Source organism: Coffea arabica, chromosome 8c (assembly GCF_036785885.1).
Source record: "Coffea arabica cultivar ET-39 chromosome 8c, Coffea Arabica ET-39 HiFi, whole genome shotgun sequence".
Classification (NCBI taxonomy): Eukaryota; Viridiplantae; Streptophyta; class Magnoliopsida; order Gentianales; family Rubiaceae; genus Coffea; species Coffea arabica.
Window position 1 is genome coordinate 39,328,487 of NC_092325.1, and position 9,484 is coordinate 39,337,970.

The window sequence follows — 9,484 nt, forward strand, 5'->3', positions numbered from 1 at the left end:
TAGTGTACCGGAAGGTAACACTGTAGACATGAGCACAAATTCTGCACATAATACTGAGATTCTGGATTTCGTATTCAAGAGAAACAGAATTATTATTCTAGATTCGCAGGATATATATATTTAAGAATTAGGTACACAAAGTTTTTCTCTCTATTTGCGTTTACAAAAGAATATGATCGATTAACTACCCCCCCCCCTCCTTTTTTTTTTTTTTTTTCTGTGTTAATCTTTTATCAAAGCTGGCTGCTAGTTCATAGGGAATTGAACCTGGACAGCTACCTGTTTGTTAAGGAGATTAAAATGCCAAATATTAGCTCAAAACTTCCAGATGATTTTTCACATTACAAGAAGGAGCAACTTTTCTGGCAAGAGAAAGGAAGTTCTCTGGTATCAAAATTGCATTCTTAAGCTTCAGGTGCTAAGGGGTTCATTTTCTTCATCTTTTTTTCCCTTAAGAGGGTGTTAAGATTTGGATTTTGGATAGGCAGAAGACTACTGCTATTATTTTGATGCCGACCTTTTAATTTTTCAGGCATCTTACGCAAAATCATGCTTTTCTCCAACCCCACACAACTCTCCTCCAAAAGAAAGTCTGATGACTACTAATTATGTGCTTTCTCCAAAACTTAAAATTTTCAATTAAGAAAAGGAAAAAAAAAAAAAAAGAAGAAGAAGAAAAAATGAAAGAGAACTGTCCACCTCACCTAATTAAAAAAAAAAAAAATTTCCACCTCACCTACACATCTGGTTTCTTTGCCAGGTGAATTTTTTTTATTAGGCCAAGTGAATTTTATAGTACTTAATTAGTCTTGATAGTTTGTCCTTTTTGGTTGACGTCTCCATAACTTTATTTTCCTCAATGTTGTTATACAATTAGTACTATAAATTAAAAAAAAATTAAAAAATTAGTATAACTTTTGACATCTTAGTACAAATTGGTATAAATTAGTTGTTAACTTTTGAGAAATTAAAAAATCAGTTGTACAATTGACATCTGTTTAGTATAACGCGTGGGAGCGCGTGCAGATATGGAAGTGTGATAAGATATTGTAGCACGATTTAGTCAAAGTGAAGCTTCTTACACTTTTTAGGGTTTCATTGACCCACAAAAAAAAAAAAAAAAAAGAAGAAGGCAAGAAATCTATAAAGAGAGACAGATATAGGCAGAAAAAAGAAGTGTGCTGCAGCTGCATCATAGATGGAGGCTAAGCTAAGGCTAGGGCATACGTACAAATAACGGCAGGCATCATCCACCTCTTAGGACTTAGCCTACCTTTCTTTAAATAAAGAGAGAGAGAGAAATCCGATGTGAGTAAGTTATTTGTGTGCCAGCCAACTTTGGTGCCCACTAGACTAGACTAGATGTATACTTCATCAGGCAAGCCATCTACTTGTACTAGTTTTCTAGGCCTCATCAATTCTTGGAATCTACTTTGCCTACACAAAATTACTAGCACATATCTGCTTTCCTTGGATTATATGATGCCTCTTAATTCTTTTTAATGTTTAATATAAGAAAGAGATTTTGAATTCGAGATTTTTTCACACAGTTTCTCCTCTTATATCATCCAATTTATCCCTTTTATTTGATGGCTCTTAATTTAAAGAATGAACTATATTAACAATAACATATGCATAGCAACTCATTGAACAAAAAAAAAAAAAACAAAGAATTCTCTTGTTAACATATTTTTTAAGAGACAAACATTTATATATTCTTTTGATAAAAAAGTATTTTTTTAAAGAGACAAACATTTATATATTCTTTTGATAAAAAAGTATTTTTTTAAAGAGACAAACATTTATATATTCTTTTGATAAAAAAGTATTTTTTTTAAAGAGACAAACATTTATATTTTGAGAGAGAGAGAGATTTATTATATTGGTAGCCAGCATAAGCTCAATAGGAAAAAAAGAACTTCTCTAAAACCGTGGGCGATCCAAGCATTGCGCGCCACTTTTTGTTTTACAAATCTACAGATCTATTGCAGTTCTATCATCACTACTAATCAACTATTGAACAAAAGTGTGATTATAGAGATTGAACCGAGAACAATGAATGGAATGAAGGGGCAAAAAAAAAAAAAAAAAAAAATTCTTGATTCAGCATATTTGGAAACTATAAAGATAATCAAACTCGGGATCTAAGAAACACATGTTTGATATGCAGCTTCTGGGAGTAATTTGTAGTCTTAAAATGTAGTTCTCAAAGGCAACATACTATTTTGTTTTTTTAAAAAAACAAAAACAACATGAGAAAATCACTCAATATCGATTGCCATTTCAAATTGGCAAAACCTCTTGTTTGCGTGGATCTTCATACCTACCATTTGAATCAGCTCGATCTATGTATTCTGTGGGCAGTTTCAGCAAAATTTCCTTTCTCCACTATATTCCCAGATTCAGTCATTTTCTTTTTTTTTGCGCCAGATTCAGTAATTTTCACCAGTTCTTTTATGGCTTCTTTTTCAGTTGTGGCATGCACAAGAGGGAGTCTTTGACTTAATTAATTAGCAATTAATAGATTGTGCCTATGAAAACAAAAAAAAGTGATTATCATTAGGTAATTATCAATGGATTACTATTTTTGAACATATTATTGCACTCAAAGTGATAAATAGAAGTGATTAAAGTTTAGGTGTACATGAATCCTTTACTTTTATACCATGCGACTTAGGGAATTGTTTAGCAGGAAGGAAAAATCTCTTTACATATAAAAATATCTCTCACAACATATTTAAAGCGCATTAACACTAACATTAACATCGTGGTCTAAGGCAAAAGTGGAACCTTGAGATGTAAGAATTTTACCAGAAAAGCATGCACATTTGCCTTCAAGTGCGTTCCTTCAAAATCAACATCTATTTGCCCACAACTATACTACCCTTTTGAAGTTGTTACAAGTTAGCCAATTCCAGTGGACCCTATATGAATATCTCCATCCCTTTCATCTCCTGTTCTCTTAAAAGCCCGGCAAGATTTTGGGTTACAATTAAAAGATTTGCACGAAGATAGAGGTCAGATTCAATGGGAGGATGTGATAATTGTGGCTCAGGATTTTCAGAAGAAAGGATGATATTATTATTATGTGTATTGACTAATTAATAGTGCATTGACCAATGGACCAAACCCTCCTGTGTTTGTCACATTTTTGCACCATTTTCCAAGTGATCTTGATCCTTTTGACTTTCATTGGGCCATGCACAGAAATTCAGAAGAAACAGATCCATGTATTTGTTGTATATATAGTCAGTCATTCGTTAATCTTTTAACACAAAAACAAGTTGTTGGTATGACACCTTTAGAAGATTTCATAAATATTTAAGAGAATCCCCTTTTGCAAAAGAAGAAGAAGTCTAAGATTTTTGGTCCACAAACACCCACTTTCAAGGGGTCCAGCTGATCCAATCTTCAAGAGCATCATATGGGTGACTATTTAGCATCCATGTTTGGCGAAATTTTGAGCTTTTGGGTTCAATTTGTATTTTTTTTTTCTTTTTCTAATCTTTTATAATTTTTAATAAAAAGTCTTTGAGGTGGATCTATAAAGAGAAGCTGGAGCTTTCATGGGAGAATCTTGATATGGTAATATTTCAGCAAATTTAGGTTTTTAAAGCCTTATATGGAAATAAGAGGTTTTTAACTTGACTCACTTTGAAAGCCCTCATGTTTAATGCTCTTAAAAGACTTAAAGAAGAGAGCAGCACTGTAAAAACGTACGTTTCTGCATTTTTTTCAATTGTGGCAACCCCAGTCAAAGAAATTGGACACGAGGAAATTGAGTTGAGTACTGTACAAAGTACTGATTCAAGAATATTAGTACACAGATTTTAACAACAATCCAGGGATGCTTTGATAGATATGTTGCATACCTCAAATCAGGTGGTTCAAGAATACCAAATCCTTGGTGATTAACGTAACTTTTTGTTCAAAAAAAAAAGAAAAAGAAAACTTGTTTTCTTCTCCCCTCCCAACCCCCCCTCCTCCCTCTCCCAACATTAACAAATGGAATCTTGGTGCATGTCCTTTTATCATTTGAGAATTTCTTTATGAAATTCTCCTCCGAGGTAGTGGTCAACTGGTGCTGTACCAATGAGACGCTACAGTCTTTTCTTTTCTAATTTTCTTGTTCCACTTCAATGCTCTATATTGGAACACAACCTTAATTTGCAGCTCCTGGGAGTAATTTGTAATCTTAAACACACAGTTCTCGAACGTGATAGGTTTTTTTAACAAAACAAGATGAAAATCACGCAATATTTATTGTCATTTCAACTGGGCAAAACACCTTGTTTACAGCATCCCACATTATATAGCACTGCTTATAGGCCCACTGGTCTTATCTGAATCAGCTCGATCGATCTATACTGTATTTGGTGTTATTCTTGTTGAAAAGGGTTTGAGCTAAACTGCCTTTCTTTGTAATATTCCCAGATTTGGTAACTTTCACTAATTTCTCAATGGTTTCTTTTGGGTTGTGCCACGCATGAAAGGAAGTCCTTAATTTTCCATGGAAAGACTTGATGTTTAGGGTGATTAATCAACAGATTTTGTTCTGGACATATTATTGCACTCAAAATGAAAATCCCTTTTTTTTTTTTTTTAATGCGTTAGAAAAAGTGATCAGCACTTGTCAATATAGATTCTTTACTTTCCCACTTGTCAATATCTCGTGAATGAATGACCTTACATTAAAAAGAAATATTTAAAGTGCATTAAACATCAACATGGTGTTCTTAAGCATAATTGGAACCCTGGGAAGTGTGAATTTACATATGTGTTTCAATGGAAATCAAGCACAAAATAAGCTTCACTTGTCTCAATACATTGTACCTACCCATATATGATTGTTAATGAACTCCAAAAAACTGTGACGTTTTAGGTGATTCCAGTCGAGTGGTCCCTTTTGCAATTTCTTGGTCCATTTGAGCATTGCCATGCAAGAGCCGGGAAGTTGCTAATGAAATGAACCTAAATTTTCCGTCCCAAAGAGTACATGAATATAGAGGTCAACTTGGATGACGGTGGGATGTTTATAATCACAGTGGATCTGAAGTAATAGAACAAAAGGCCGGTACTCTGTGTCCGGATAGAGTGTTATTTGAAATATTATTTTGAATAATTACTGTAGTACTTTTTGTGATGTAATGTATATGAGACAAAAAGGTAATTGAGAATATGAAAAGGTGAGTTGGAAAATGTGTTTATGATACAAGCGAATTATTATTTGAAAAAAAAAAAGAAATATCCTATTATCTTGCCTAGCTATATTCTGGACTAATTAACCCTCCTCTACATGACACATATTTGCCCCATGTACCAAATCTTGATCCTTTTGGCTTTGATTTGGTCACTCAAACTGATGCATATGCCTACCTGCCATTCATTATCTAACCTTTTGCAAGCTGTTTGATATCTAGCCTCTTGCTTTTTTACATGTAAATTTAGACAAATAGGTTTTGGATTCATGCATTCTTGAGCAAAACTTTTTGACACGTAGCCTTGTAACCTCAAAACCAGCGTTAAAGACGAAGAAATATGATGCTATCAAAAGAGTCTGGCTGAAATTAATAGTCCCCTCTGGCAGAAGCCAAGGAAGTCCTACAGTTTTGGTCCACAAAACAGCCACTTTCAAATGGTCCAACTGATCCACAAGATAAAAGCTTCAGATGGGCAAGGATTTACTGCCCCATGTTTGGCAAAATTATGATGGTTTTGTTTAATTTTTTTTCCCTCTTCATTGGCTAATCTATTGCAGTTCTTAATTTAAAAAAAAATAATATATTTGAGATGGATCTATAGATAAGCTATGGGATCGGTAAAATGACTTTTAGGCTAATTAATTTCTTGCTAACAACTTCAGCTAGCAACACTTTTATTTGAACTAATCACGAATCCATATATCGAATGACCGTTTTAAACTCTTTTTTTTTGTTAATTTTACTTTGAAAAGCATCAGGCTATAATAGTTCCTAAAGACTTAAAGAAGGGAGGAGTAATTATAGTTTTCGCCTTTTTCAATTATTACAACCACAGGAAAAGTAATTGGACGTATGGAACTTGAATTAAGGACTGTATAAAGTATCATAGCCATTAGTCAGATTTTAACAGCAATTGAGGAAATTTGTGATAGATATCTTGCAAACTTAAAATCATGTGGTTCAAGAATACCTAAATCCTTATAAGCAATTAACACCACTTTTTTCTTTTTCTTTTTTTTCCTTTTACTCGAATCTTGGAGGACGTTCTTCTTAATGTTAACCTTGAAGGATTTCTTTATTTCAAACTCCTCTTTATACTCTACCAGTAAGATTATCTTTTGTTTCCTAGTTTTCTTGTCCAACTTCGGTGCTTTTGATCAGGATATATTTCTTATCGATTTGGGATAAATTATTAGGGAATTAAGTTTCACCCTGGATAAAAGAAGTGCCTGTACCTAAAAGAAAAAAAATTGAAAATCTTTTTACAATTAATTTTGAGGGAAAGAAAACGGAAAATGACTAATGAGAAACAGAAAAAGTTGTCCAATGCCCACCATGCAGGAAAAAAAAAAAAGAAAAGACTAAAAGTAATACATCTTTTGGATCATATCTTGATCCACAGCATACAGTGATCGAGAAAGAAATTAAAGAAGAAGAAAAAATAGATAAAAACAAAAGAAGGAAAAAGACTCTTAGCTATGCAGACTTAGGCCTTTTTACGGAAGAAAATTTGAAGCGAGAAAAGTAATCAAGAACCCACCCTGTATGTATGATAGTGAAGTTTGAAATCTGGAATTTGCTGCATTTCGATGTGGAAATTTGTTGATTTGTCAATTTACCATCTTTTGATCCGATTGCTTGTACTTGACGGGATTACACGTTTTCCAATAAGGCGGTGAAACATTTGCACAGTAGAATTCCACCAGAGATACAGGCGATGAGGAAAGGTTGGATTTGGTTATGATTTTCTGCTTTCATTTCCCTTTTTTGTGGTCAAGAACCCCTGGTGAAAGAAGATTTCTTACGTTCAAACCGATCATTAGTATCTCTCCAGTGCTTACAAAACAGAGAAATTACCCCTACTGATCAGTAGCCCAGAATCATGCAGTAAATACTTTGAGCAAAACTAGATGTTTTCCTAGTCGAGGTTAGGGTAATTGGATGAGCAAGAACTTTGGCTTTCTTCAATTTATCAAATTGACCACACAAGTAAAAACATGTATTTTTTGGCCTTACAGGACTAAAATATCTGAAGGTGCACTTAGTTATCGTGGGGGTTGATGGAAAGCATCAATACCGTGTAATGTTATTTTTAAGTACACGAATTAAAATTTAAGACCAGTGTAACACCAATTTGCAATATTACAAAAATTGTTCAATCTGTAATATTGTGTGATTATCTAACAAAAAGAATATGTATGACAAGTAAAATTTTGTTCATACATTGCAGATAAGGCTTCGAATTTACAGAGAATTGCAATTCGTGCCAAAGCGAAATTCAAGCATGTCAGATGACCATGATATTCACTTTTTTTTTTTTTTTTCTTTTCACAATGCAAAAAACTAAAAGTTTTTATTTCACTGCATTCAAACCTCGCGAAAAACATTCTCTTGACAATTTTCGTTAATCTTGACAATTCTCTGCCATTTAAGCACATATTCTTGGTTACGTAGAAGCAATTGTTGTTTTTGTAGCTAGTGATGATCAAGTTTTGCCTTGCGTCGATCACTATAATAGAGTGGTCTTAAATGAAACTACATACAGACCAATTTTCTTTCCCATGTGAATAATAGAAAAGTATACTAGAACATGGAAGACTTGAGGAGGAGTTGAGGAGAAACCAGACTCCCTATTACCTTCTCTTTTCATGGTACAGTGAAAAGGGGTGGGCTTGCACGATAGATGCACAGTTTAGTTTTGATATTTAGATTTATTGTTTTCGTAAGATGATACAGTAATCAAGAAAGAAAAAGGTCAAATTAGATACGTTAAAGGAACTGAATACATGTATATTATTCTGAACCGATTTCTCTTACAATTCTAGTGGCATTGTGGATATATACCAAGGAAATGTCAATTTTTACACACACAAACAATTTAAAGAAAATGGGCCTCAACAAAAATTTGCACTTGGATTTTAACCTGGAAAGCATCAACGAAAAAAGAGGAATACAGAAAGCGATAAAAGACACAGTATTTGTGTTCGTACATGTATCATTGAAGATGAAGAAAGATCCTTTTGACTAATCTCTACTTCTGATACGTGTTTGTCTGAGCAACTGTGCATGACTGGACGGAATGTTGTTTGAGTTTTGTGCATTTATGCGTCTATGATGGGAAGACTGCATGAACTTAACACATCTGGTTCCTGTGAGATGGAAAGGAAATGGAGATTAAAATTTGCTTCAAAACATATACAAAAGGGAACTTAAATGTTAGTAGTATATCCAAATTTGTTTTAATTTTCCACACCAAAAAATGAGTTTACCCAATAAACTACAGAATTTACGTAGTGACTGCAGATTAAGAAACTTAAGGGAGATTAATCATCCGTACAATTCCAAGAAATGCTTATTCTCAATTGTTGTATGAGGATCAAAAGTTTGATGGGATAAATGGAAAAAAAATGCACAAATATTGATATGATTTTCTCTTTGAACATGTATATATGTTGCTTACAAGTATGTTAATAGTCTTAACTCATCACCAAAAGTGGCTTGTGTTTTCAATTAATGGACTTGTCTTCTGTTTACCCTTAAAAGTATTGCAATTGATCACTTTTTTTTCTTTTTTTCTTTGTTCCCGGTCAAAGGGAGGCTTAAAGCCTAACTGCACAGAATTATAATTTATCAAGCCGTCCAACTTTGTTTAATTTGTTCATTAATTAACTCATTTGCCAACGGTTGAAAAGAAAGATTATTAAATCTGTAATGTATGACATGGTTAGGACTTATTTAATCTTATACTCTTCAGTTTATACTTTATAATTTATAGTGCTTAAACAACATTTGACAGAACACACACACACACACACACAAAACCCCTTTTTTCCCCTCTCTAAGCTTGACCGATCATTTTATTTTTTGATGAAAAGCTATTCCTGATAATTGCATGCATGCAGCAACTCAATTGTCTGCTTTATTCTTTATGTTATAGATGTAGGTGATGAGACGGCAAAATTTCTTCAAGAAGTAAATTCAAATTCCTACAATAATCTCCCTTCAATTTTTGACATTCTTTACTGCAGTTTTGGTTTTTTTTTTTTTTTTGGCCCTCTTAATGTACTAACTAATTGAAGTGAAAGAGGTCAAAATTGAAGGCAATTTGTAATTGCCAAAATATTATGCCAAAGTCAAAACAGTTAATTTCAAGGTAATCTAGGAAAATCCATCATCAATTGAAGATTACTAGGGGAAACTTTCGTTTGGAGATGGTTTAGTGCACTATTCATCATAGTCGTATTAGTCTGCAAGAATGCTACTTTCAAGAGTATTTTATTTTA